This window comes from Tiliqua scincoides, chromosome 2, assembly GCF_035046505.1.
Source record: "Tiliqua scincoides isolate rTilSci1 chromosome 2, rTilSci1.hap2, whole genome shotgun sequence".
In the NCBI taxonomy this organism is placed as follows: domain Eukaryota; kingdom Metazoa; phylum Chordata; class Lepidosauria; order Squamata; family Scincidae; genus Tiliqua; species Tiliqua scincoides.
This window is the reverse complement of record NC_089822.1, coordinates 47,084,690-47,111,981: the sequence shown is the minus strand read 5'-3', so window position 1 is coordinate 47,111,981 and position 27,292 is coordinate 47,084,690. Positions and strand designations below refer to the sequence as shown.

Below are 27,292 nucleotides of genomic sequence, written 5' to 3'. Positions count from 1 at the left end.
TATATAAATACCTGTATTATTATTATTATCATTATTATCATTATTATCATTATTATTATTATGTTGTTGTTGTTGTTGTGTGAGAGGAGTACTGGCTAATTCTAGTGGTGGGTTTTGTACTGTCTATTTACAAATATACAGATAGAGCAGATGAGAGGCCCATTTAAGAAGTGTGCAGCTTTTAAGGAAGGAGATGAACATAAAGATGCCCAAAGTAAAATTTTCTAATTTTTTTTTCCCCGAGCACCACTACCCTCAGACAGAAGCACTGTACAGAGGTGGGCAGCTTGCACCACAGTTACAGCATCATTCTGCACCTTCCTTTCCCAAATTGTGAGCCTTTTGAAAGGTCTGGCAGCTCCACAGCCACATCTTTCCCACTGATGTAATCCATGCCATCCACATGCATTTTCAGCAAGGTCAGGCCAGGCAGGGCCATGCCACATTGTCGCCATGACTGTAGGACCAAGTACCTGCCACACTTTAAAAGAGCTCTAGAGGTACTAGTAACACTGATTAAGAATCGTAAATCCAGAGGATAATACTATATTAGCCTTTGAGGGGCTACTAGATTTGTCTGTTGAGTTTACTTTGATTAAGAAGGTTGACTGGACTCCTAATACAGAAAGTGTTATAGAACAGTGTTTTCCAAACTGGGGGTCACAACTCACTGGGGGGTTGAGCTGATTTTTGGTGGGTCATGAACAATTTTTGAAACATTTAAAAAAAACCACTTTGCAAGCACCCTTGCCTAGTTTGTGGAAGAAAATTGTTAGCTGGAATGCTAACCTGTGGCATGAGGTAATCTTCATATCCCCAAATTAAAATGTCACTTCTGATTTTCTGTAGTAACTGGTATTTGATTTTCTGTAATAATTAATTAATAATAAAGAAAATATTATTTCTTTCTACATCTTTTTGTCTAGTGGGTCATGATAGATTGTTTTTAAAAGTGGGTCCCAGTGCTAAAAAGTTTGGGAGGCACTGGTATACAGTGCTAAATCTCTGCTCAGCCATGAAGCTTACTGGGTAACCTTGTGCCAGTTATCCTCTCTCAGCCTAATCTATGCCACAGGGTTGTTGTGCGGTTAAAAGTAGCAGGAGGAGCCTTGTACAGTTACCTGACCTCTTTGAAGGAAGGGAGATATATGCTCTCTTCCCTTCCCCTGCCTTTATATATGGGAAGGGAAATATATGCTCTCTTCCCTTCCCCTGCCTTTACTCTAGTTCCAGACTGGCATAAAGTGGACTTCATGAAAGAAAATTCCTGCTACACTAAGGGAGATCTGACAGCAAGGCGTTTTTTCAATATTTTTGTAAAAGTAGCCATGCCTCAGGACTCTTGTGACCCAAGAATATTCAAGGCCACTGAATGTAGGTTGAGTGTATATCTGAAAATCCAAGGCAATACACACAGAATTAAAAAAAGGATATTCTACAAACTACAAAAGAGAGAACTAAAGATTCTCAGTTACTAAGTATAATCATATACACAGGACAAGTAAAAAGAAAAGAAAAAAATGTTTCTAAAACCATCTCTCTCATAGCAGAGTGCTGCAAAAGAATAGGAAGCAAGCTAAGGGACAAACAGAAGAACAAGCAAACTCTAGCTCCCAGGCCCTTCCTTTTATACCTCTTTCCTTTCTCCTGTAAAGCTTACCTTAACCCCATGATTCTGCTAATATTTCAGCTGGCAACAGTTACCTCCCCTACAAAACAGCAGGACAGAAAGACGGCACTGATCCTAGAAACTTACTGCTCTTCATTCTTCCTTATCCCCTTCTACATAATCTTACTCACCAACCCTATACCTAATTCCTATATCTTTACAATTATAGTGCAATATAATTGTATCTTTGTGTCCTTAAAGCAGCTTATGAGTAATTTAAAGTCATTGTTATTTAGAACTGAAGTGTCTTTTTTTTAATCTCTCAGGAAAGAAAAAGCTTTGCTGTGGGGGGGGGGGGGGCATGACGGCCATAAAGCATAGAAACAGGTCCATATTTGAAAAGTCTCTAATTTTTCTACCCACCCCCCAAAAAAGTTTAGCTTAAGCACTCCTTGGGCAGGCTCTTCCTAAAAGTTTCTTATATTCAGAACTAAGTGTATTAAAAACTGTTTCTAAACTTTTCTGCAGACATTTTTTAGACAAATAAAATGACAACAATCACTTGTTTGCTGCATGACACTTGGCTGTTCTTAAACTGATACCACGCTTTCGTGCTTCAGATAAGCCAATAAGCATTTGCTGTTATTGTTCGTGTTTTATTTCTTACCTACATATACCTAGTTCAGGGAGCAGCAACCTAATCTGTGGGTGCTGTAGGCTTATACCATAGTCTTTCAAGACTGAAGGTTGCCAACCATTTTCTTAGGGGGGAAAATGTGCCTTACTTCAACTGTTTCAAAATAAGTTTTGTTCTAAAAGTAAACTCCAGCAGAAAATCCTCAGAAACTCCTCAGAGAAAAATCTGGCAAATAAAACAAAAGGGAACAATCAGTTTCCATGAACCTTTAAGGGGAAAAAATTAAACTAGCTTTCCTAAAGAAAATGTTATTGGAAAGAACTTCCTGTGTGCTCTGGAAGAAAAATGTAAGACTTTATCCAAATGGTCCAAATACAAGGTGTGAGGTTAGAAAAACCAGACACTTTTTGATGTCTCCCTTTTTAAATCTCACAAGAAGTGCATGACTAGAAGCTGACCTAGACCTGAAAATGCAATAAGGAAAACTCATAACCCCACATGGCAAATTCATCAGAATGAATCCCAATGAAGTTCTAACTTCAAAGGTGCTGACTTTGTCTTTTTGCATATATTGCTTAGAATCTTATTACTGGTATTCAACGATATGGGTGGCTGGCTGCGGACAAGGCTTTTTGTTGATTTGTGACTAGAACAGGTGTTTTATCTTCTGTTTATTTGCTACATGTGTTTTAAAGTGGGGGAAGGCAAGGGAGAATCTAGAACACAGCCCCTTTGCTGCTTTGTGATGGCTCATTTTATTTTATTTTATTACAATAAGTCATTTAGTCCATCCAAGGTATGGTTTCTAATCATGTGTCCATCAAGGTTACATACACCAAATTTCAAAATCTTTTGAATTGGGTAGAGGTGTGAACCATTGATGTATCAGCTTCCTGAAGAACATGCTGAATTTGTGGGTTGTTCAAGATGGCTGCAATTGAGTTGCAGTTTGAATTTGGAGTCAGTCTGGGACTTTTGGGACTGGCACACAGGCTGTTTCTTGTCTATCTGGGGAGCTGTAGCATTCCACATAGTTGTCGTTCTCATGAAATCCTGAATTTCATGTAATAACAATGTCTTTGCTATTTGTTTTAGGCATCTGCCTTCTTCCAAAAGGCTGTGTTTATATATTTGTAAATCAACAGATTATGAAGACACCATAAGTTTTCAGTGTACCTGCTCAACCAAAAGAAATTATTCCTGCCCGTGGTTTTCTATGTGCCATTGAAATGGGGAGTGCTTAACAATATCTTGAAAGAAAAAAATGGGGGGGGGGGAGAATACACTGTTATCCCACATCCCATTATTTCTTTTCTGGAAGCAGCATCTGGAAACTGATATGGCATGTCTCTTATATTGCTTTTTTCCTTCAGCAAATGTATATAAAGGAACAGCGTACCAAGACCAGAATACTTTCTGATGAATTAGGTTTTACTCAGTCAAGTTTTTAATAAATCAGTTAGACTGTTATGCTTTCTGTGTGACAGACTGCTACTGAATCTCATTATTCATACATGTCTGTATGATGTTACTGAATCAATTTGTGCTGTATCCATTTTGCACTCATGGATAGTTCACGCTCCCTTATGAGCATAAATAGTCAGCAGGCAATAATGGAAGATGTGGAGCAAAAAAGGATGAAGCTTACAGTCTTGTGCTTTGTAGCTTACGTTCTTTTCTCGTTCACTAGCATTGGGGTATGCAGTTTTGCACATATGCTGACATGCATTGCCTCATCAAATCTGTACAAAGCACTAGCTAAGTTAAAAATCGCATACTCAAGCATTTTACAAATTAATCCTTTAACATGTAACAAGCACAGAATTAAACAAGGACCTAGAAAAAGGTTTTGTGTTGTCTTGATTGTCTGATTGGCAGAAAAGTGCCATGGCTGAATGTAATTGCTTGTTGGATATAATTCTGAAGAGCAGTGATTCTCTTGAGTGGTTCTCAAACCTTTCAGGCTTTTAGACACCTAGATGGAGACACAGGGAACTCTGCCAGTGCAGAGTCTCCGGGAGCCCCGGTGCACCTATATTATATTGAATCTCACGAAGAATAAACCAGAATGTTAGCACAGAACATCTTTTTAATTGTAGATGCACAACTCACAGTAATTGTCAACTGCAACTTTTCACATGGTAAACTACTTTGAGATCATCCTCTTTTGTTACTTTTTCTTGCTTAAGTAGTTAATTTCATTGTAAAATTTGTTTTTATGTCTCCTAGTTTCTTTATTTTGGTTTGTGGATCTTCAAACAACTGCTCCACAAAGCATTGTTTCCCATCAAAGTTCATTATTTTGAAGTAATTGGGAATATGGAATTCTTACTACTCATTGTGGAAAGTAAAATCTTTAAAATGTTTGTCTCACCTTCTGATGCTGCTACCTAAGGTTTTGGGTGAAGGCATAGTTCCTGCTAATGCATATTTTCACTGCACAGAATATTCTCTGCACAGAATATTAGTGCAGTGAAATTTCAACACACCTGTGATAAAAATCATTTATCCACACACACTTGATCTGTTCATCAAAGGTCAGGCTTGTGACAGCCAAAACACATACATGGCATTGGGAATGCATTCCTTGGGTGAATTTGCCTTAATCAACTTCCCCTCAAAGGAACTGCCTCTCCTTGGAGAGTTGGTTTCTGTTGAAAGATCTGGAATGTGTTTTGCTGATTGTACCACAGATTACATGATGCAATACTGTGTTTACATTCAGCGGTTTTAAAAACATTTATTATCGTCACTGAACAAGCTACTTCAGTAACTGAATAGCTGAAGTACAGGAGATATTGCACGATCTTAATGTTGCTTAAACAATTAGTACTACAGGGTGCTTCACATATGGGTGTGTCTCACACATCAAAATGTGTGAGCACATTTTAATGAGCTTTAATTCATACTTCATTGTAGCAAACCTGCAACATTCGTACATCTAAGGGAAACAACTGAAGTGATGTGTGTGTGGAATCATCCCAGAACACACCTTGATTCCTAGTCAACTATGTCAGCTGTGTGTAAATACCAGTGGGGAACATTTCAAGCACCATCTAATTCATTAACTGGGTTAAGCAACTGGTTCTGTGTACATTGTGTGCACTAGATAGTATATTTGTAAATTGTATCATAATAAATTTGACACTATAGTACATGTACCTTTTCTTGAGATGCCCTGTGTTTATTAAAACATACTTCAGTGTAGAACCATCAGGCATCTGAACATTCATTCCATCAGGCTGTTTTGTAGTAAAAGTATCAAGATAAAATCAGATTATTTTTGTCAAAGAACCTAGGTAGGACTAGTCTGTCAATGGCTACTAGTCTTGATATGTCGGCTATGCTCCCTTCTGTTTCAGAGGCAATGTGCCTCTGAATACCAGCTGTAGGGCAGCCATGTTAGGAGGAAAGGCCTTTATCTTTTGTTTCTAGACTTCCCAGAGACATTTGAGTCATTGGTTAGTCACAAAATGCTGTGCTAGATAGCTTTTTTGCCTGAACCTGCAGGACTCTTATGTTCTTTCCATTCTTCCTTACCTCTTGACTGCATTCTCACATGAGTCCATCAGAAGTAGATTGAGCCAGCACATTGGTTGGTTAAAATGATGCAATGATATAAACCTGTGAATTTTTTGTACCATGCTGGAATAAAAGTCTAAAGCATGACTAGGCACATAATGAAATGGAATTACACATACAGTATGTCCATTAATGAATGCAGATATATTGAATCGATAAAGTCCAATGTAACATGCATGGAAGCAATCAGAAGTATTATTTTCTGTTAAATGGGTGACTTTTTTATTTTGAAATTTTAGAAAACTGGGCAGCGCGCTTCAATAAATCATTGTGGTCTCTATTATGTTGGTTCTGAATGGATGCAGATGCTAACTGGACCAAAGTGATGGCTTTTACAGTTCATTGGGGATCTTGTGAAAAAAAGCAATTTGCACTGAGTGAAGTGAAGAAAATTTCCATTACCAAATTGCTCTGAGCTCTAACTGCAAAGAGACACCAATGATTTCTTAAATCCTTCTGTCTATGTGGAGAGGAATTGGGGGGGGGGGGAATGAGTGTGTGTGTGTGTGTGTGTGTGTGTGTGTGTGTGTGTGTGTGTGTGTGTGTGTGTGTTTCCCCCTGCCTACCATCTTTGAGGTAGAGAAGAGATTGTGCATTTCAGGATTTCACTTTGGAGAAACCATTCAGGGGTTTTGGCACACAAGATCTATAGGGCTGTCTGAATAATTTCTTTTTCTTACATATTTATCAGTACAGGTGCACCCTGGTATACACTGTTTCAGTTATCAGTGGTTACTGAGGATGCCCTTTAAAAAGGGAAAGTGAAGGTGAACACTAAACATAGCTCCATTTATCTTAGCACAGCAAAATCACAGCATATTCAGAGCTGCAACCAGTCTTCTGAATTATCTGCAGCCTTTTCCTGCTCACTCCAAGGCTCCTTTCTTCTTCCAATGTCATCCCAGAATGCATCATGATGCATTGGCTTCCTGGTCACATTATATTCTGGGGAGAAAACTCAGCAGTTTCATTGCACTGAAGTAGCTATTTTTAGCATTCTCATTCACTATCTAGATTTTTAAAGGGCAGCCCCAGTATCCACAGGAAGGGGGTCTGGAACGGAACCCCTGTGGATATTGGGGCATGCTTTGGCATGTTCTTGGCAGCAATTTAAATACAAGGGTGTTTTTGATCTCTCTCTGCATTGACCTGTTAGCAGTATAAAAATCTGAGCACCGAGAAGTGAGATGCCCTTTTCTTAGCTTGGGAAAAAAAGTTTTTAAAATGTGCCTCTTTCAGTGGAGAACAGGCTATGTGTGCATTTAGTACCTCTGCTCATTTTTCTCATAAAAACTACACTGGGAAAAGGAAGAGCAGCTGGAGCCCGGGAACCCTGTTCTTTTTCAAAAGCAGATGGTTTATATCAAATTGTTCTCTGGTCAAATGAGAGATTCCGTTCTAGTTGGGAACAGGAGTGTATAGCATGCTTCTGCGCTTTCCCTTCCTCCATTCACCTTACTGTAGGTAAAAGGTAATAAATGAACCTGGGGGGATGGGGAGTGTTTAGTTGTGCAGGCACACACAGGCTCTCCCTCATTAACAGACAAATCAAAGATGATTGACTTCTGTGACTAGACATTCCAATGTGCACTGCAGTGTCAAAAAGCAGTCCACAAGCAAAATTTGCCCTGGTCCAGTGTTTCTCAAACTGTTGGTCAGGACCCACTAGGTGGGTCACAAGACAATTTCATGTGGGTCCCCATTCATTTCAATATTTTATCTTTAATATATTAGATGTGATGCTACTATGGTATGTGACTGCATTTGGGGAAATGTTACAGACCTGTAGTTTTAACAAGCTACTTTGTATATTCTTTTAAAAATGATAGTAAATGGGATTTAATCCTGGGTAGGACTGCAGTCTAGGATTGTTAAAAATTGTTCTGCTTGACGATGTCACTTCTGGTCATGACATCACTTCTGGTGGATCCTGACAGATAATCATTCTAAAAACTAGGTCCCTGTGCTAAATGTGTGAGAACCACTACCCTGGTCCAAATTGCCCTCCCCCACACCATGCCATTGCTACTATTTTCAATTGTGGAAGAAACTTACAGACACAAGTAGGGTCTTCACATTTTCTGCTCTCTGACTAGTAACAGATGAAGAATTAGTGTGTGGGCAAAGGCTTCAACCCCTTCCCCCAAACCATGGCCTCAGTCAGAATTGTCCCCCAGAAGCTTTTGAAAATTAAAGGAAGAATTGACACAGAACTGTGTTATCAGGCATGCTCTGAGACACGTGTAACATGCACACACAGGTCCCCCGTGCAGGGACCTTGTGTAATAGCTTGTGATATCATTCAATGGATTGGCATTTAATAAAGGTGGGAGGGACAAAGATATGGGTGTAACACAGTACAAGTGATTTGGGAGATAAATATACAACAACAGGAAGCAGCGAATAAAAAATAAGCAATGCAATAAACATATTTGAGCTAAGCTCTAAATAATGTTAATTGCTAGGCAGTACAAAAATAAAGGGGAAATCCTTGGAAAGAGAAGGATGCATGCAAAATGGAGGGTGAGGAAAGACAAGAAGGGAGGAATAGAAAAGAGGAGAAGTTAGCATAGAAAAATGCTTGACATTACCCAGAGAGGCCAAGGGTTAGGGACTAGGAGCTTGTATGGTATTTCGTGAAAGTAAAGGAGGAAAGAGAAAGGGAAAGAAACTAGAAAAACCCAGTGTTTCAGCTGTTGCACAAGACAGTGTCTTGGGATGGAGCTCTTTGTAGCCTGAAACAGTAGCTAAAGGCAAGGTGTTTGCTCCTAAGTGGGTCCTAGAGTTCTAGAGTCTCACACGTGCACAACACATGCACCGAACAAAGGAGGAGATGATAAAGACACGGTGTGTTACCAATTTGGCTGCACTTCTGTCACAGAAGATAGTTTAGTAGGGCAAGTGGGTAAGATTCATCTATCCATTTCTGCTGGGATTGTTTGTTAAGGCCTGAGTTGATGGTGGAGTTGGCAAGCTAGTTAGCTGAGATATAGCGATCTCTCAGAAAAATAGTTTTCAAATGTGTGAGAACAATAGAGAGTTTGATATTTAACCTTATCAGACTGGGCAGCTGTCCAGCTGGTTCCAGGGAGGGAAGCAAGGAAAGAGAGCCAAGAGTGCTTTTCCAGTGGAAGGCTTATTGAGGGGCAGAGTTCTGCTTCAAGGGAAGACACAAAGGGTAGAAGAAAGGAAGGTGAAAAGAAAAAGCATGATGCCTAATACCTGCCCTGGGTGCCTGATGCTCAGTGGCCCTGGGTTGTAGAATAGAATAGGGGTGCTTTATGTAATACCAACAGGTGTAAGGAAGGAGAGTGCACACCTTTGGGGGGGGGGGAGGTCTACTCAAACATTTATAGGGACTTTGCCATGAACCAGCAGAGTGTTTTGTGGTATGACTCAAGTTTTCTTTCTTTGAAGATGGTTCTTAATAGATTTCCTAGTTGTGTTGCACCCTGGGAAAAGTGCACCTGGGTATTGCTTAGGAAAACTGTGCCCTATTAGCATAAGACTTCTTGATTGAATTGGTAGTTGAAGGGAAACCAGAGCTAAATGCATGTCTTTTGTGACCACAAAGGGTCATTTTATCATGAGGCCTAGAAGCTTGCAGGTTGTGGCGTTGCCTGAGTAGGATGTTGGGTCTCATTGGTTGGCACACCAAGAAGCAGCTATTTGTGGAATTTTCTAAAAACTTCTTGCAAGCTAGCAAGAGTGTACCAATGAACCAAAGTTTATCTTTTCTGCCCAAAAGCCTATGGGACCTGATGTTCCCTTGCCATCAGCCTGAGAAAAAACTACATGACACTAGCCTGGCGCACACACCAAGCACTGCATAAACTTGTACATGTACATGTTAGGCAATTTGTGTCTCATTTAGCTTGGTATTTTACCATTCAGTTTTACTTCACTCAAGTAAGGAACTGGGTGCCATATTGACTTTAAAGTACAGTTATCTCTTCAGCTGCACTGTAGTTTGTTAACCCTAGAATGTGAATTGATTGTTGAATTTAAGGGTAAAAAATACTGAACATGATTTTATTTTGAAACATTTTAACCCCACCTTTCCCTATTACAACCAAAGGCTCAAGACAGCTAACAATAAAATATAATTGAAATAAAAATAGAAAAAAATTAAAGAATAAGCAATAAAAATAATTTAGCAGCAGTAATATGAAACCATAAATTAAGAGGACATCAAAGCCAAGCAGAATAAAAATGTTTTCAGGCCATGCTGGAAGGCTAACAGGGAGGTTTCCTTTTGTAATGCATCTGGAAAGGTGTTCCATTATTCTGACACCACAGAGAAGGCCCTACCCCAGAATCAAGCTTCAGATTTTGGTGGCATGTGAGAAGATAACGCCCTCCCAGATGGACTTAGGACAGTGTCTCCCATACTTTTTTGACCATGACCACTGAGACCCACGGTGGTGGTACAAGTTAATAATAATGATTAAGAAGACTTTCCCATTATCCTCAAGAACACCCTTGTGACCTTTGTTTAGGTCATGACCCCATGTTTGGGACCCACTGCCTTAGGGGACGTGCTGTCTCATATGAGGGGGCACTGTCCTTAGGAGGTCAATGTGTTCATTTCCAATTATTCAATAATAATAAAAATAATAATAAATAGCTGCCTTGAGTGCCCTTTGGGGAGAAAGGTAGGGTACAAATATTTTTATTTTCTATACCACCTTTCTGTCAAAGTACCCAGGGTGATTTAGCACCCTGACATGTACTTAGGTAGCATTCTTGTTATAAAGATGTTGAATTGAAATGTTTATCAGTTTTTCTTTCTTTTTACTCCCCCCCCCCCAGCTGTGTGTGATCAACTACGCTTTTGGATAAATATATAAAGTGTACCAAGCTCAGCATGCTGCAAGATAAAGTGACAAGATGTGCTTCATGAAATTGCTGGCCTAGAAACCATAATTGTTGTTGCATATTACTTTGCATTCAAAGGAACACTTGTGATATTTTTCTGTAGAAAACACCTAATGGAAAGATGAAGTCATTATAGTCAGAAAGCAGATGAGGTAAAGTATAGCAAAAAATAACAAGTAGCCAAGATTCAAAATACATGTTTCTTTTTTCCCCCTAGTTGAATGCTTTTCTAGTGAAAGAGAAGCAAAGTCGAAGGTTTTAGTAGAAATAAGCAGATGAAAAAATGCTAAAAAGGATTAGCATGAGAATTACAGTAAAATAAGAACATAAGAACAGCCCCACTGGATCAGGCCATAGGCCCATCTAGTCCAGCTTCCCGTATCTCACAGCGGCCCACCAAATGCCCCAGGGAGCACACCAGATAACAAGAGACCTCATACTGGTGCCCTCCCTTGCATCTGGCATTCTGACATAACCCATTTCTAAAATCAGGAGGTTGCGCATACACATTATGGCTTGTACCCCATAATGGATTTTTCCTCCAGAAACTTGTCCAATCCCCTTTTAAAGGCGTCTAGGCTAGACGCCAGCACCACATCCTGTGGCAAGGAGTTCCACAGACCAACCACAAGCTGAGTAAAGAAATATTTTCTTTTGTCTGTCCTAACCCGCCCAACACTCAATTTTAGTGGATGTCCCCTGGTTCTGGTGTTATGTGAGAGTGTAAAGAGCTTCTCCCTATCCACTCTGTCCATCCCCTGCATAATTTTGTATGTCTCAATCATGTCCCCCCTCAAGCGTCTCTTTTCTAGGCTGAAGAGGCCCAAACGCTTTAGCCTTTCCTCATAAGGAAGGTGCTCCAGCCCCATAATCATCTTAGTCGCTCTCTTTTCCACCTTTTCCATTTCCACTATGTCTTTTTTGAGATGCGGCGACCAGAACTGGACACAATACTCCAGGTGTGGCCTTACCATCGATTTGTACAACAGCATTATAATACTAGCCGTTTTGTTCTCAATACCCTTCCTAATGATCCCAAGCATAGAATTGGCCTTCTTCACTGCCACCGCACATTGGGTCGACACTTTCATCGACCTGTCCACCACCACCCCAAGATCTCTCTCCTGATCTGTCACAGACAGCTCAGAACCCATCAGCCTATATCTAAAGTTTTGATTTTTTGCCCCAATGTGCATGACTTTACACTTACTGACATTGAAGCGCATCTGCCATTTTGCTGCCCATTCTGCCAGTCTGGAGAGTTCCTTCTGGAGCTCCTCACAATCACTTCTGGTCTTCACCACTCAGAAAAGTTTGGTGTTGTCTGCAAACTTAGCCACTTCACTGCTCAACCCTGTCTCCAGGTCATTTATGAAGAGGTTGAAAAGCACCGGTCCCAGGACAGATCCTTGGGGCACACCGCTTTTCACCTCTCTCCATTGTGAAAATTGCCCATTGACACCCACTCTCTGCTTCCTGGCCTCCAACCAGTTCTCAATCCACGAGAGGACCTGTCCTCTAATTCCCTGACTGTGGAGTTTTTTCAGTAGCCTTTGGTGAGGGACCGTGTCAAACGCCTTCTGAAAGTCCAGATATAAAATTTGTGTGTGTGTGTGTGTGTGTGTGTATAAAATTATATATTAATTTGTGAAAGATGTTAAATCACATAGCAATACTTGCTCATTGATATATACATTATCCAGAGGAGTTGCCATGCTGGCCAGTTGCACTAAAAACAAAAAAGAATCATGAACTAACCATTGTTGTAACCACTACCAGCTTTAACCAGGATTTTCAAACTAGTCTGAAAATCTAGTTTGAAAATCTGAAAATTGAGTTTGCAATTAACTACAGTTGGTATAGTTGTGTTACACTGGAGCAGATGTAATTCTCTGAAAAGGGAAGGGGGGATTTACCGGTGAAGGAGTGTACAAAGTCTTACTCACCTAGTCATGGTTAAGAGATCAGCCTGTTGTCAATGTAAACATTAACATGGGGAGCTTCGAAGATTTATACTTGTTACTGTTTAGAAGTAGGGACAGTCCAGTCATGAGTCCAACTTGAATCCTGTGCTTCAGGCACTGATCATAATTCCAATTTACCTGCAAGCTGACCCATTCTCCTTTTATATCAGTAGCCTCCAAACCCTGGCCCATGGGCCAGATCAGTTGTGACAAGATTACCCATAAGGGCACAGTGGTGACAGAGGTTTTTGATTAAGTGCCACAACCACCCCTTTTCGCTGTCACTCTTCTGAGAAACCCGTGCCACGCAGTCACTTCCTACCATAAATCGGGGTACAGAACCTGTTGGGACAACAAGCAGCAGAAGCAGCTCCACAGTGCAAGTTTCTAAGACTGGCTGCAAAAAGGGAAGGCTGTGGCACGGAACAGAAAGCCTCTGCTACCACAGCTCCCAGGCAGGTAATCTTGCGACCTAACAGTTTGGCGACCACTCTCTCATATGCTTTCCTTGAAGTGCATGGAGGGCTTTGCCCCTTTGCCTGCCTCTGCCACTATTGTCTTTTTCTGAGTGCTCATAACAAGAGCTGGAACCATCATCTCCTTTCCTCCCTAGTAGATTAGCGGTTGGGGGGGGGGAGAACTCTGCTGACTGCCTTACAAAAACATGGAGTAAGAGGAGGAGGTGCACTATGGAGGTGCACTATGGAGGCAGTGTCAGATTAGTGCTGAGGTGGGGCACCCTTGCTTTACAGGTTACAACCTGGATCAGCACTACGCTACACGTAACTTTTTTGTACTATGATTCTTATTTGATAGTGACATGAACGTGTTTTTAGTGAACAAAAATTGTGACATGGGAACCCTAAGCCTAGGTTCCAGGACTCAAACTGATCTCACCTTATTCTGTAGGAAAGCTGTTGCAAAATGAAAGGAGTATACCTTGGCAAATTTTGAAGGGAATTACTGGTTTTGTTCATGTAGGAACTGCTTTAATGTTTGAAAAAGTGCAGTAATGATGTGATCTGGAATTCATTCTGCTCTGTATCATCATACGTACAAGGGGGGAAAAACCCTTGGATGGCATTTTTTGCCTGCAGGCTGCTGATAGTTGATTATTCTTCTAATCAGAGCCGTCACAATCAGGGGAGACAATTAGCTAGGTTAGGTCTCTGCTGATTTCTCAGATGGCCCTTAGCATCAGATGGCCTTGAGCACTCTTGAATCATGCCAACAAGTATTTCGATAAGTCTGTATTCAGCTCCACCTGCTGTCATTAGGACTCTTTTTATCCCTTGAAGTGCTTGATTTTGTGCATACTTATTTATATTAAACTCAGACTGCAAGGGCTTGTCACCTTTCAAAAGAAAAAGCCTTCCAGACTTGACAATAAACGATAAGTTTAAACATCTGACTGGTGCTGTGAAATTCATGAACTGAAGTGTCTGCTCTCCTTTTTTCTTTCCTTTTCATGATACGCTAACATGTACATAGCGGGTGTATTTAAAAGTGTAGGCTACAGATCAACAACTGTCAGCTTCAGGGTTCATTCTAACCTTCTGAGATTTTGGGTAGAATCACACTCATCAAGTCAAAAGAGTATTGTCTATAGGAAGCAATAGCTGTAGAGCCATACAACTCAGTACTGGTGAGTGGGGGGGAGGGTCAGCAGTTGTAAGTGCTCCCAGGAAGCATGGGGGGGGGCAACAGCACCCAGCTATGCTGCCCCAGTCCATGCCTCTTCAAGGGCTGCCCACTGCATCATGTCCTGATGCATTCAAAGGCTGGCCGGCCCTCAGAAGGCCTTCTGTTGCCTCTGGAAAGCTTAGAAAGGTACTTCCAGGTTTTCCCGAAAAACCAGAAGTACCTTTTGAAGCTCTTCTGCGGGCCAGAGACACCATGCCTGTGGATGCCAGGCAGGGACTTCCCAAGCAGCCGAATGCTTTAAAAAATTTATCATGACCCACTTCCAGTTCCTACATTTCCTTAAAAGAAGAAAGGAAAATTTGAGGAAACAAAGTTGTTTTTTGCTTTTATGAAGACATAATTGCCTCCCTGTGGCTTTCAAATGGAAGAAGATTTATCATTCAAACAAGACTCTACAGATCTCTGTTATGTTGGGCTTTGGTTGAAGAGAGCAGGTGTAGAACAGGCTTGCTTTTTCATGCTGTGCTGTGAAATTCCCACAACAGGTGTTAGACATCAGAGCAAGATAACTTGCCCTCAAACTGTGGCATGCTGCAAAATTAAGCTGTAAAGGTCATTTGTTAAGAGCACTGATTGGCTAATGCCAATGCCTACTTGGCAGTGCAATGTCTATTGTATGTGCAAGCGTAATTGTGACTCTTCTTTCTACTTGTTTATTTTAACTAAAGAGTCAATGGTATCCCAATAAAGCTTCAGGTGCTTGAAGGCTTCTGAAATACTTTTAATTTAATTTTAATGTTAAATTTACGAATATCTTTAATGGATCTTCCTTGTGACCACCTATATTTTCTGAATCAAATTCAAAGGTATGTTTTGAAATTAAGTTAAATATTCAAAACCAGTAACCATCAACATTTGTAGGGATTTGTTGGGACTATGCGTAGACTAGAGGTCTACGCATAGCCCCATATGCATAGGACTGGAGGCTATGCATATACTGAAGGTCTACGCATGTACATTTTCTAGCGTACATTTTATATAGTTGTTGACTGTCATGGTCTATATGCTCCTGCACATTCCCACCTTCCTGGCTTAACAACCCAATGGGAGGTGCATGTTCTCAGAGCAAATGTGTCCTATGGTAGCAGCCAGTCTCCCAGCTAGGAGAAAGCTGAGGGCGTATGGGCTAACTTCCCTGCCCTTGTATACTCCCTCAAACGCCAGGGACTCGAGCCTCAAGACTCTGGTTTACTTTGGCAATATGATGGATTAGTCCAGGCTGGGTTCGATGGATCCGTTCCTTCTCATGACACAGACACAAGCCTGTAAATATTGTAACCATATTTCTATTCTTTAAATATATCCTTACAAGTTATTGAAAGGCATTTAGTTACTTAAGAGAATTAAGTACAAAACACATGGAATGTTAAGCTAAGCTCCTAACTTATTCCTAATGTCTGCCTGGACTTTCTGACTCCTGAGTGTAGGCAAAGGGTAGCTCTTCGACCTGTTATACACCAGCTGTGATACAAACAGCTTTCCATGATGGAATGGAAAAGAGCAGCCTCTACCAAATGGTAAGCAATGCAACCCACCCTAGCAACAGGCAACATTGAGGTAACTTTAGCAGCCTAAGACGGGCTAGCCGAAGCTTCTGGAAGATGACCTCACTGGCTGATGCAATGCTGGGCAATCACACTCACCCCCTCCGAACTGTAGATCACAGCTGCACCTTGTTAGACTAATTGGAGATCTTGGTACCAGGGCAAAGATCATTTGTCATGCTATTATGCTCCGCCTCTGCTGCGAGGACTGATAAGATGCTGCATGCTATCATAACTCAAATCTGAGTTGTTATGGAAAATTTCAGTTGTTATGAGATAGCATCCTTCCCAAATATCACAAAGGCTCAGGCAGCTGCACAGTCATTCCATGCCCACCATCACCCCATCAGTGGAGTTGGGCCAGGCAGGGCAGTGCCACCAGGGCAGTGTTCACAATATCCCTCAGTCACGTAGCACCTGTCATATTTCAAAATGGCTCTTGGCCAACAAATGGAATCAGGCCTTGCCAGTGATATTACCATGTTCATCCCATGGACCTTTCCAGAAGGACAAGATTTAGCAATTTGTGCTTGCCATGATGCCTAATGCGAGGTTGTCTGCTGATTGAGAAGCCAAGTACTTCAGAATGTGGTAGCTGCATCTATCCACAGTAGGATTCCTGTTTCACATAGCATCAATTTTGCATGAGTTTCCTTTGACTTTTGGCTTCTAGGTACAGTTCAAAGTATTGGATTTTGATCTGAAAAAAGCTAACCAAAAGCATATTGCTTGCTTCTCCCCACTATCGATTGCTTCATTCCTGTTACATGAACTGCCAACATAAGAGAAATGTTATATATTGGGACTACAAGGCAGCACCTTTTACTTTATGTGGGTGTTTAAGGCACTGTATGTTTTTTTTTCTCTCTCTCTCTCTGTAAACTGTTTTGAATTCCACATAAGAAAAGCTGCATTGGTCTAGAACTTCAGGTCTCAAACTGTCATTCTGCTTTCCACTGACCCCTTCCTCCCATCTAAGAACATAAGAACAGTCCCGCTGGATCAGGCCATAGGCCCACCTAGTTCAGCTTCCTGTGTCTCACAGTGGCTCACCAAATGCCCCAGGGATCACACAAGACAACAAGAGACCTGCATCCTGGTGCCCTCCCTTGCATCTGGCATTATGACATAGTCCATTTCAAAAATCAGGAGGCTGCACATGACTTGTAACCTGTGATGGATTTTTTCTCCAGAAATTTTTCCAATCCCCTTTTAAGGCATCTAGGCCAGATGCCATCACCACATCCTGTGGCAAGGAGTTCCACAGACCAACTACACCATCTCTTAGTGCAGTGCTTTTCAATGGTACTAGTGTCTGTTATTCGTACTTCACAGTATGGCAGGTGCTACGTGACTGAGGGATATTGTGAACACTGCCCTGCCTGGCCCAACTCCACTGATGGGGTGATGGTGGGCATGGCATGACTGTGTAGCTACCTGAGCCTTTATGAGATTTGGGAAGGAGGGTGCAGAGTGAAACCCTAACTGTGAGGAAAGCCTCTGCCAAGCTGACTATTTTTGTGTTACTTCTACATCATCTCTTCTGTATCTTTAACATGCGTGCAATATTTGTGTGCATCCATACGCTTGATCCATCTCCTATTTTTCTGAAGGTGAAAAGTTCATTGGCAACCGCCATATCCTACATAAGATTATGCATCTGATAATTTTCACTTCAGAAAAGGACTGGAAGGCTCATGGGAATTGAGCATATCACCTGTTGCCCTACTGTCCACTGAGAGATCACATATTGATCCAGTGTTTGGACCTGTGCAAATGTACCCAGTATATTAATCAAAAATAGAACTTATCGAGCACTGCCGCTCTGTCAACTGTGTTTCAAGTAGTGGTTCTGAAAGTATTCGACCTTTTCTAAAAATTTCTGTTTCCATAGTTCTTATGAGAGTTAAGATGGTATTACTGTTTTATCTAAACCGTGTGTTCTTCATTTTTGCAGTAATTTGTTAAGAGTATTTTGCTACTGACTCTGCAAGTACAAAATGTTGTGTGAAAAAGAATCTGATCTACGATTCACTTACGCCAAAATTCTTCCATTTATCCACGTGTAGGGCCACTAGTTTCCATAGAAATACCATTCAGACAAATGCATGTTGCTTATTGGGCGAAGAATGTTAAATACTGTACTCCTTCAAAATATAAGGCTTTTATTTTATATTAAAAGAAAACTCAACATAATTTGTTTATTGATTTTTCTAGCAGATGTAAACTTTGTGTCTTGTAGTTTACACCTTTCATTAGCTTCTGTTCTCACTTGAACATTTAAAAGGAATATTTTTCGGCTGCAATTCTATACACACTTGCCTGAGAGTACATTCTATTAAAATCAGTGGGGCATACTTCTGAGTAGGTATTCATTGGATTGCACTGTAAACCAAGTAACAATTTGAACCAAGTTGTTTTGAGGGGGGGAGGAGCCTAAAATTTCATGGCAAATTTACGCTAAACCTCAAATAAGCACACAGGACACAGTCTTGGGATGTAACAAGCCACTTTATTAACTATATCTGCAGCAGGGCAATCTTATTAACCCACAACCTAAAAAGCACACAGGTGGCTAAGGTGGGGAAATAGCTCTAGCTGTCTATCTCCCCAAAATGTATATTGAATATACAGGCAAATCACCTGGCTCGAGGACACTCTCCATCTGGAACAGAGAACATCTGTCATAGCCAACTCATCTGGATTGAAGCAACTGGAATGTGAATTGACACACCAGGCTATTTCATCCGGCCAGTCCAACCTTAGGATCTGCCAGCCTACCTCCTTGAGCAGGTCAGGCATCATTAGAGCAGACTTGGCTTGCCCCCATGATTTTGCTGCCTCAAGTGTATACCAAAAAACACCCTATCTAACCAACACCCGCACACTACTTGCCCATAAAGTGACCAATATTACAAACAATTACCTAAAGAACACCTGTACAGTTTGGGGCAGGTGAATAAACTGTCAAATCTGGGCCAATCTGGTTAAGAGCAAAAAATTCCTAGCCCATAGCAAAAACAACCACCAACTAATCGCAGACTGTGCACAGGGAGGGGTGGGAGTTTACTGGCCATAGGCAGACTGAAGAGGCGAGCATGTGCACTCGCCTCCCCAAAGGACAGCCAGACCCCCTCAGAGGCCCAGGCAGCTGAAAGTTGGCTGCAACAAGCCTCTATCCTAACGCGCAACAGTGGGAATGGCAAATTGCGGCAGGGCTGCAAGCGCACCACCCCAGGCTTACTTTCAAATTTAAAAATAGACATTAACTGGTTTTAACAATTGCCAAATTCTTGCATGGTCCTGTCTCTCTTTTTGCTTTATACAGTGATTGCATGAGAAACAATATATGTTGGGGGAGGATGGATAATCAGGTTATGTTCTGCTTATATTAACTGTTTATGAAGGAAAAATAGTAATAACATAAAATAAATTTACATGTTCAGCAACTTTAATTCCAGCCATAGTGGCCCATCTATGCTTTCCCCACACGTGGTATGGGTTAATGTCAGTACAGGAGGCCTTACTTGTTCCTGACCTACTGTACCAGCATATGTTATGCTGTTAGCCTGTTCATTTGATAGGAACATTTTATTGTATAAAGATCTCACAGTATTATACAGTCACAAGTATCAACTTCATCATAATAAGCACTAGATATTTGGATTTACTGGTGCCACTTCTGAGAATATTGGAGAAAATGAAGTTTGGTGTGGAAAAATGTGGTTCTTCTCTCACAACTGGCTCTACATTGTGTACATTCTTTACCTAATAACTAAGCTGATGAAGAAAGTTGGTATTTTAAACAGGCTTTTTGAAAATTAGATTGAGTTTATTTTCATCCATCAATAATATTTTATAGCAGGGGGACAGCACAAGTGACAAACGTACTGGTGTTAGTATCAGTGTAAACTGCTTAAGGGAAAGGGGATGTGAATCTTGCATCAATCACGCTGAAGGTCAGTGAGAATGCTGTGCAAGTGTTTTTCCTTTTGGCTTTTTGAGTGTGAAAAGCAAGACCTTTCTGCAGATGGACCATTGTTCTCCATAACCATTAATAAATGTCAGTACATGCCTCGGGCAGGGTTAACAAATACCAGTCATAGTCGAATTTCATCAAGCCTGATGAACTATAGCTCCTAGTTGGACACATGGTCAACACATGTTATGCAGCTCATGTCTGCATTGTTTAGCACTATACTTCAGGTGTTTTTTTTTTTCTTTTTACTCTTTAGGGCTTCCTAGATAATAATCAGAATCCAAATTTTAGTGTTGAGTATTTTTAATGGCTTCATATTGGTACACTTGTATTATTTTATAGTCTGCTGTCCAATTAGCTATGAAATGGGATTCCAGATTTTTTTTCCTTTTGTAAAATATTTTACATATTCATAGGTATCCCTTGAGTGTAGACACAATGATCAGCACCTATTTCCTAGACTGGGATATCCAATATCTGTGAAGAGGAAATATTACTGGAAAGAGAGAGATTGATTTTTGCAAATAGAGCTAGGCACACGCATCTGTCCCTGCCTAAGCTATTCTGTGAGTAAAACTGAAATCAAGAGAAAAAAGGGAAAAAGGAGTTTTTAGGCAGCATTTGATAGCACCATATAGATATGTATTAATTGTGAGTTTTCATTACTGTGGCTGAGTTAAAGTGGAATAAATGTTGTAAGTCAGGTCCCAAGTGCTGCTGCTGAATGGTACTAATGTGAAGGAAGTAATTGGGATTTGAAATTAACAAAAGCATATATCTATAAATCAGCCTGGCAAAGAGCACTGGTATAATATGAGGTGTTAGATTTCTGTAGTCTGGAGACAGAATGCAAGAAATCCCTGGCTGACTTAGTATCTGCTTGGACGTGATACCCTGCAGTTTATGTGACTCAGGTCGTCAATACTGAAGTTCAGTTCATAAGTCTAAATGATGCCTTTGACAGAATAAGAACTCCCCTTGTACTGTCCCCCCCCACCTCTCTCCATCCCTCTCACTAAGTTAAATGCCCACAGCAATGAAAAATCGATAGTCAGGTGGAGGTTGCTGTTGCAGGGATTAAAGCCATTGGAGCTGGGAGAATTTGTGGATGAGAGCTGCATCTCTTTGGAATCGATGCTCTGACATGTTGCACAGCATGAACGTGCCCCTTATTGCCCTCTTGCTTTATCATCCATATGTCTTCGCACAAGTGTGCCCCTGAAGCCCTGCAGTCTGGACAAGTGTGTTATTTCTAAGCCTGGAGCAAGAATTCCCAAAGATCAAGAGGAGGCTTATGTATGTTTACACTGAAGCATGGTTATCTGTCTTGTACATTTTTTTCTGAAAAGTGCAGCTTTGTAAAAAAGAGAGGAGGATCTAGCACAAGAAGATACAAAGTGGATAAATGTATTGCAGTACTTGACCAGTCTGTACTAAGGAAGTGGAATTTATACTTGGGAAAGCAGTGCTGAAATATTTTATTGATATGGAAAGAGCAATTAATGTCTGGTTTTTATGACTGCGTTATCTCGGTGTGTATATCAGTTTCCACAGTTCTGTTGTAATGTGAGGTCCAGCTGTACAAAGAAATATAGTTATGAACATAGGGCAAAACTTCAGATAATTCAAGATACACATTTTGAAAGTTGGTTCTGGGGGGTGGGATCTTTAAAAAAAATAGAAAAAAGAAGTGAAATACTTTACCTTATTTAGGTGCTGCTATTAATTGGCTTTTCATATCTGGTCAGACAGACAGATGCAGATGCTCTTTAAAGGCACTGGGTTATAATGGAGCATATTTTGGTGTGTTTAAGCCTTTTTTTATTTGCAGTTCCACACATGAAATGATCACTGATGCTTCATTCTTGATCTCCTCAAATCCCAGTCCCTTCTTCTAACCTTTCTGTTACTTTTCCAGCAGTTAAAGATCACAGTGTGGGAAGGTTTATGTAGATGTCTCCTCATGAGAATGGTACAGGCAATGCTCTTGCATTTGTTGTCACCTTAGCTGTAAAAAGAGGCAGTGTAATTTAATTACTCCAATAAATGAAGTATACTCTAGGTTCGTGGTTCCCAAACTTTTTAGAGGCCCTAGAAGCTTCTGCCTGATTTATAAATGTCAAGGGGAATGGCTGTAATGGTGACTGGGCAGCAGTGGCCCCTCCCCCCAAGTAGCTGCTTATTTAACCCTTGATGCATATAGTCTAATTTGTCCTGTCACTTTCGTGAACCACCCAAAAACTGGGTCACGGCCCACTGGTGTGTCCCAGAGCCACTGTTTGAGAACTGCTGCTCTAGATTGATTTACTGATATTACAACTGTCAGTTGTTGGAGGTGAAATTGAAGGGTTCTGGTAGTTCATTGTTTCTCACACATTTAGCACTGGGACCCACTTTTTAGAATGATAATCTTTCAGCACCCATCGGAAGTGATGTCATGACCAGAAGTGACATCATCAAACAGGAAAATTTTTAACAATCCTAGGCTGCAGTCCTACCCAGATTTACCCAGGAGTAAGTCCCATTGACTATCATTGTTATACACAGTAAGTATACATAGTAGCTTGTTAAAAGTACAGGTCTATAACATTTCCCCAAAGTCAGTCACATACCAAGGTAGCATCTAGTCTAATAGATTAAAATTAAAATATTGAAATGAATGGGACCCACCTGAAGTTGAATTGTGACCCACCTAGTGGGTCCTGACCCACAGTTTGAGAAACACTGAGGTAGTTGTTTGAAGCCATTCAGGCACTTGTGTGTTATGATGGTGGAAGGTATTAAAGATTACCTTTTTATTAACATTTTAATGGGAAACTTCATAAATTTAACTGAGGCTGATCTCACCCTTCTTCTGTCTATTGGAAGAGGGTCATTAGCATGGAAATCCCATTGTGTGTATGCAGTTTTACATATGTAGTTTCATAAAGGGGGCCAGATTTTCTATGTTCTTACAATTCAATATTCTCAAAAAGGAATCTACCCTGAGGTTTTTATTAATATGATGGTGTATCTGTATTTTAAAACATAATTACAATCTTAATGCTGTGTAATGTGTGAGCAAAGAGACAAAAGCATTTTAATGCTGTTTGGTGCAATAAACAACCACTGTATTATCCTACTGTAGCTCCTGATTGCTTTCCCACCTGTGTGTTCCTGGTATGAGGTATTCTGCTGCAGTAGCAATAAGAAGGTGAGGTTAGATCATGGGCCGATTTTGTACAAATGAAAATTTGATAGTAAGGTAGCCTTGACTCTTTCTACATACGTGATAGGTTCTTACAGTCTATTCTGTGGCAGTAATTTCAAGTCCAACGAGCACTCTCAAGTAGAGGGACCTGATTCTGCTCAGCTATGTAATTGGGATGGAAGTGGGCCAATCAGAGGCAATAGCTTAGATACAACCTTTGGGGAGTTTTTTTTTTTTTTCCCCCAGCATAGCAGGTGAAAGGGAAAAAAAAGATGAGAAAAGTTACAAATTATAAGCTGCTCTGCCTGATTTGTAATGAACAAGTAATAAACGGCCTGGCTTCTCATGGAAGCCTGATGATTACAGAGCAGCCTCAGCTCAATGCCTGTGACCATGTTTTATTTTGATCAGCTGCAGCAAAGCAGAGACAGGAAATTATCATAATCTAACAATTAGCCTGGCATCCTTTCCCAGTGTTTAATTACCCAGATAAATAGTAATTGAATAGAGAGGACTTAATGACAAAAGGAAAAACTTTCCCTCTGCCTCACACATTGCTTTCCTGGTTTGAGCATGATTTTGCAGCACTGTATTTATTGTGTGCCTGCTTACTTCCTTGCCAGGGTTCAAGTCATTATGTACTCTACTGGGCTTTAACACAACAGTTGTAAAGATGGTCACTGGCCCAGTCCTGGGTTACCTTAAGTTGATTGATTTTTTGTGTGTGCTTTTCTTTCTAAGATGTATTGAATGTTAAGTAGTTGTGCAATATAATTTCTTCTTCTGTATGCTTTCTTCTGCATCCAGAAGAATGTGTTTTTGTAGTGAATGAAACTGAAATTAACACTCTGTCTGATTATCCCATTTTTCTGTGAATTGAAATCAATGATATTTTCAGCACTGCTCTGAGAACATATTTTTTTAAAAATAAAGTAGCATAGCAAATCTGGCAGAAAGAATATAAAACATTTATTTATAGCGGTTCAAAAATAGTGCTTTAGTATAAGTTTTCAACAGCCAAAAAAGATACTCAAGTGCTATTTTTGTAGTACCTATAAATACATTCTTTTATCCTTCAGCAGCAAGCCTAATTAGTTACCCACTAGATTTTTAAACCATCATGTAGGAAATAGTATTGAAAAACATTGAAATGGGTGTATTGAACTGTTCAAAAGAATAATGGACTGACGATTCTTCTCTGGGATTTGAATGCACGCTGAATGTTGGATAGTTAGGGATATACATTCAGGTGTTCCTCCAGCAATTACTAAACCAGTGGCAGTCTGTTAATTATGCTATGAGAAGCAGAAAGTAGTTGGGGAGATTACTGTAAATGTGAAATGCACATTTAGAATTATGTGCATTATTATTTAGAATTATGGGCAGGAGGTCTGGTCTAGAGGGTAGAGCCTCCGTCTGCCTGAAGATAACATCCACAAGGTCGCCAGTTCGAGGCCACCGGCACCGTGCGACCTTGAAGCAGCTGACGAGCTGAAGCCGAGCTATTCCATCTGCTCTGAGCGTGGGAGGATGGAGGCCAGAATGTGAAGCCAGATCGGAATGAAACACCTGAATGTAGTGGTTCTTGAAAGAAAGAAGCTTCTTTCAAATTGTAAAAATCCCTATTTAATAAGGGTTTTAATAAAGCCTGCCTGTGTAAACCGCCTTGAATGAAGTCTTGAATAAAGACCAAGAAAGGCGGTATATAAATACCTGTTATTATTATATTATTATTATTAGAATTATCCTGTTGTGTTATGATAGATCTGTAAACTTGACCTCAAGATTTCTCTCTCTCCGTTTTAAATAAGGTATCATGTCTGTGGTGTCCTATATTTGAAACAGGCTTTTGAATGTACACAAGCTAGTTGCATCTATTATCCTGACTTCTTATTGTCAAGAAGTTTAATTTTATTCTTCTTCTTTCTTTCTTTATGATAATATAAAACTGAGAGTTCATGTACTGTACACAGATAAAACTCTTTCAGTATAACACTGGCAGAGTTAAGTTTTATTGGAAGGAGCATTCATAATCCAGAATTATAGTTACTAAAAGCAATCAACAATTGTGATGCACTGGAGAGTATCACTGATGATAAGAGCAAGTAAAAAGGAAAAAAAAGCAGGAAAGATACCAAGAGTTCGCTACCATGGTGTGCCTTTTAACCTAAAGAGCATGTCCAACTATGTATTTTCCTTATCACTGGTGGTATTTGGCCTTGTGCATGGTGACTTAGAATGCATGCATTCTCCTGGTATAACAAATTTTCTTTTAGCATGTATGTAGACTTTCTACAGTTAAGTAATAAATTAAGGCAAGATAGCAGAATAGTATGTGTCATCCATTTTGAACCTCTTCAGGAATCTGGGCTAGAATGTCATATTCCAAATGACTAATAGTTCTAATGTATATGGTCATGTTCAGTAGGAGGGATCTTCATGTATTTTTTTTTATAAATTTTTCATTTTTATTTATTAATTTATTTGTAAAGCAAACTCTTTGTAACAAGTAACAGACGGCTGCTGCTGTGAGAGTTGAAAATTGAGGATATTCTGTTTAAAATAGAGGTGCTTCTGCTAGGATATTCACTTTAAAATGGAGAATATGACTAATATATATGATTTGTATGGGAGAAGCTGCAAGCAGAAGCTATTGCTGTTTTTATCCATCTATATGATAATGGGCAATTAGTGTCAGTTGTGCTTTTTTATGCCAGGATTTTATAGTGTTTATTTTTTTAAAAGGGAAGAAAGTGAAAGAAAGATCAGCATGCAAAAAATGCTACTGCATTCTAAACATCTAGTTAAGTAGATGGCCTCTTATAACAGCAGCCAACAAAGTTATTAGATTCAAGACAAGACTCGCATATGCTTTCGAATTACAATTATGAAAAAATGCACATGGTACTGGCTGTGCCTGTATTTTGTAATGATTGATAAATAAAGCACCAGAATTAATTGTAAAACATTTTGTCAGTAGTGTATGTTTCTCTGGTGAAAAGTGTCTGGCAGTTTCCTCCATATTCAGCATTCCTGCTGCTGAAACAAATAGGAGGTGTCGCAGAAACTAAGTACCTTTACATCTCATGTTGCTCCCAACCAATCTGTGCTGGCTTGGTATCGGTTTGAGCTCTGTCTAATGAATTCTTATTTTCGGCTGCAGAAATGCTAGGGGTTAGGAGCTACTTAACTATCTGTTTCTGTCTTTGCCATGCCTCTAAAACTTTACTGCCTGTTACCGAGCTCAGCAGTGTGCAAGATCCCATGACATTGTATGGACATCACCTGACTTGATGTAAAGGTTAATTGTGTTTGAAGAATAAATGTGTGTGTTCCTGTGTGTAACAGATAGCCTAAGAAGGCAAATGGCAGTGTTAGGAAGAACTTTGTGGTTTCTGGTATTTCGGTTTTTTAAAACTCTTAATATATTCATTTGGGAGAATGAAGAGAGAGAGAGAGAGAGGTAGCCTGCAGAAGGCTGTACCTTTGTTTCTCAAGCCATTGAAAGGATTAAGTCCATCTCTTTCCTTCTTGTTTTTGCCCCCTCTCCCTTATTGAATCCAAACTTTAAACTCTCTGTTGCTAAGCTGAGGCTTGCTAGCTCCTCTCCCCATAATCATTCACCACTGATGAAGTTGTACTGGGGGGGGGGGGAAGAGGAAGAGTTAACTTTTATAAAAGGAAAAGTTTGTGTGTGTGTGTGTGTGTGTGTGTGTGTGTGTGTGTGAGAGAGAGAGAGAGAGAGAGAGAGAGAGAGAGAGAGAGAGAGAGAACATAAGAACATAAGAAGAGCCCCACTGGATCAGGCCATAGGCCCATCTAGTCCAGCTTCCTGTATCTCACAGCGGCCCACCAAATGCCCCAGGGAGCACACCAGATAACAAGAGACCTCATCCTGGTGCTCTCCCCTACATCTGGCATTCTGACTTAACCAATTCCTAAAATCAGGAGGTTGCGCATACACATCATGGCTTGTACCCCATAATGGATTTTTCCTCCAGAAACTCGTCCAATCCCCTTTTAAAGGCGTCTAGGCTAGACGCCAGCACCACATCCTGTGGCAAGGAGTTCCACAGACCGACCACGCGCTGAGTAAAGAAACATTTTCTTTTGTCTGTCCTAACCCGCCCAACACTCAATTTTAGTGGATGTCCCCTGGTTCTGGTATTATGTGAGAGTGTAAAGAGCATCTCCCTATCCACTCT

At 40.4% G+C, this 27,292-nt stretch overlaps 1 protein-coding gene across 2 annotated transcripts in view; it reads left to right on the top strand.

The window, feature by feature from the left end:
- The window catches only part of EFNA5 (ephrin A5), a 250,262-nt gene that overhangs the window by 162,536 nt on the left and 60,434 nt on the right, over nt 1-27,292 (top strand). The gene's annotated exons all lie outside the window — the stretch shown is intronic.